Source organism: Silene latifolia, chromosome 8 (assembly GCF_048544455.1).
Source record: "Silene latifolia isolate original U9 population chromosome 8, ASM4854445v1, whole genome shotgun sequence".
NCBI classification, from domain to species: domain Eukaryota; kingdom Viridiplantae; phylum Streptophyta; class Magnoliopsida; order Caryophyllales; family Caryophyllaceae; genus Silene; species Silene latifolia.
This window is the reverse complement of record NC_133533.1, coordinates 85,713,147-85,716,064: the sequence shown is the minus strand read 5'-3', so window position 1 is coordinate 85,716,064 and position 2,918 is coordinate 85,713,147. Positions and strand designations below refer to the sequence as shown.

The 2,918-nt window shown below is 39.4% G+C and overlaps 1 long non-coding RNA gene across 1 annotated transcript; it reads left to right on the top strand.

Annotated features, from left to right (window-relative positions):
* The first annotated feature begins 542 nt into the window (after window positions 1-542).
* On the top strand, window positions 543-1,109 carry LOC141594445 (uncharacterized). The gene is made up of 3 exons (XR_012522205.1): window positions 543-616; window positions 713-769; window positions 858-1,109. It is a non-coding gene; the product is annotated as an uncharacterized LOC141594445 (long non-coding RNA).
* Window positions 1,110-2,918: the final 1,809 nt, after the last annotated feature.

Here is a 2,918-nt window from a genome sequence, read left to right as displayed (position 1 = left end):
TGGACTATTAATAAGAAAATGCATCAAGTTACCAGCTAGTGAATTGGAGTAATATTTAATAGCAGTATTTGAAATTGTACATAAGTTAGTTCAATATGATGATACTCTTTTCTTTGTCCTAAGATATTGTGAAGTCAATCAAATGGTCCTGGTTCTGGATTTCTGGGTCTTTCACTTGCAGGGCGGAATTTGATGGATATTGTGAAGGAGAGCTCATTAAGGTGTGTTTGTTGCCCATTTTGGTTAACAGAACTATTTAATATTTTTGGCTTAGAATGAAGTCTACCCAAGTATGAGTATATCTGATAGCTAACCGTCTTGACACCGTATTGCGACTGAGTTTTGAAGGTGTTAAAAGTAAACACGACCTTATTTTAGTATGAGTATCCGATATCAATTTTCAAGTTGTGACTTAAGACACTGTAGTGAGTTATTAAGGTGAATTGAAGTGCTGGAAGGGAATCACAATAAACAAAAAAAGGAAAAACGTAACGTAATCTCGCATGTATCCCATTTTCTCAATATTAGAATGTTGTTTGATTAGGTTACTCTTTTTGGTAATCAACAACCTGTCCGGACCGAGATAACTAAAGCTGCAATGGAATTAGGAGCCGAGGTGAGCATTACATACTTGTCTCTTTTGCCTTTTCCAATTCGACCATGATTGTCGTAACTGTTTCCTTCACTGTACAACTCTATCATCTATGCGCAGAAAGTGTCTCTTTTAGTTACAGAAGCGTACAAAGATGCACATTAGAAGAGTGTGCTGGTGAGTAGTCAACTTTCAGCCGTGACAAAATGCTTTTCATCAGCTCTACCATTGGAATAATGTCATCTTTTTTCTTAAAAAAAATCAGGACATGAAGGAAAGAATGAGCAATCTTGCGCAAAGTTTAGGGATGCCACCAGGGCTTAGTGATGGTATGAAGTGAGGACTATTCAGCCAAGGTATGAGAATTGGAGACCGACTCCAAGATTTAGAAAACAATAACTTTTTGCATGAGAATTGTAATTTGTATACATGAATCAGTTGGCAACTAGTCAATTCCATTCTTTCAGAAAGTTCATAAATTATAGAAATGTAATTTTTTGAAAATTATCAATTTTATGGCAACATCACCCAAGCGTTTCTCAGTTTCCTGCTTTGGGGTAAATTGGTCTGAGATCTCAGATGTTAGATGACCCATAATGAAATTTGTATCGACTATTTTGGAGTATTTCAAAAAGCATGGTGCTGACAACTGGATTCAAAGTAACAAGATACGAGTGAACTAAACACATTAAATTTGATGGACTTCAACCATTTTTAACCGAGTTTGATTCAGCTGATCCTACTAATCATTATCTGCAAAGAAATTTAATTGAACTTAACTAAATTTACTTTGAGCGGATTAATCTAGATGAAATAATTCACTATTTTTCCAAATAATACGAGTAAACAACTAATATGCACCTTGTAAATGGAAAATGTTAATGAAAAGTCAACATATTAAACACATACACTAACAAAGAAGTTGGAAAAACACTACAAATACATGAAAACAAAACTTTCATGATTATGGAAGCGGCGAACCAACTACCAAGATACCCATATTACTACCTCATATACATATGGAATTACTACTAAATACACATGGTATTGCTACCGGATACACAAATCAACTTGTGTATCCGCTAGTAATAGCATGTGTATCTGGGCTGCTAATTTGTGTACCTAGTCTCCTAGAGTAATATAAACCATTTCAGAAACTAGTCCCGAAATCAGAGTTGTGGTCCCCCTTGGATATTCTGCCGGTAACGCGGAGCTTAAGCTCCTTCATGTCCCCTCCGGAGAAGAAAAGCGCCAACACGTTGGATAATAAGACCATCGTGGCTGTCTCTCACTTTTCGGTGACTGTCTCGAATGCTTCTTGGAGGTCCATCCCATGTTAATTTTCTCCCATATCCACCTGCCTCTGAGCTGTGATTATACTTTCGAGCTTCACTCTCATCACCCATGAACCGAAGAAATGCCATATAAACGGGAGCCATGCTAAGCTGGAATGCTTCAAAGTGCAAGCAAAAATACTGACCAAAGCAATGGAAGACCTGAAATGCGATATAACAGTAAGCAGATTTGTCAAATTACAAGCTTAAATAATTTATCTAACTATTCTCCCAGCATCACGATACGATGTTCGTGTTCCATTATTAATTTATCTTTATCTTCCAGGTCCCTCAACAAAGCCAGAAACTGAAACTATGCTAATTGAGCTGATGCAACACTTAAGCCTACTTGGTAGCTTCATGCCCATTGACTTGTCAGCCTGAAAAAGTATATCAGGAAAAATAGTAGTAGAGTCGTAGAGGCCTTGTTACAAAGAGAGAGTTGAATATCATCACCTAAACTCATTGCAGCCACCCCACGAGCACCTACAAATCCACAATGGGTGCCGGATACACACGGTATTACTAACAGATACACATGGTATTATTGCCGGATACACAAATCGATATGTGTATCTAGTAGTAATACCATGTGTATCCGGGCTGGTATTTTGAGTATCCACCGCTCCACCACCACAACCCACCACCACCATCACGCCGCTCATCACCACCGCCCATACCTACTGTTGCCACCAGGTTATCACCACGCACCACTGAATTGACATTACACCCAAGCCTCGTCGCCGCCGACCAAACATTTGCCTCATCTGACCACCGGCATGATACAAGCCACAATAGATATCGGTGCCGACTGCTTTATCATTGCCACAAGCAACCTCCTTCCACCCATTTCCATTACCGTTGCTGCCCATCAACCCCGACTCCACCCACTCCGACTACCTGTCTCCCCACAGACCCACCAGAAGCAAACCACCAACTCATATAAACAAGATTGCAACCGTCGTCCTCACGGATTACTGCCAAAGTGTCAT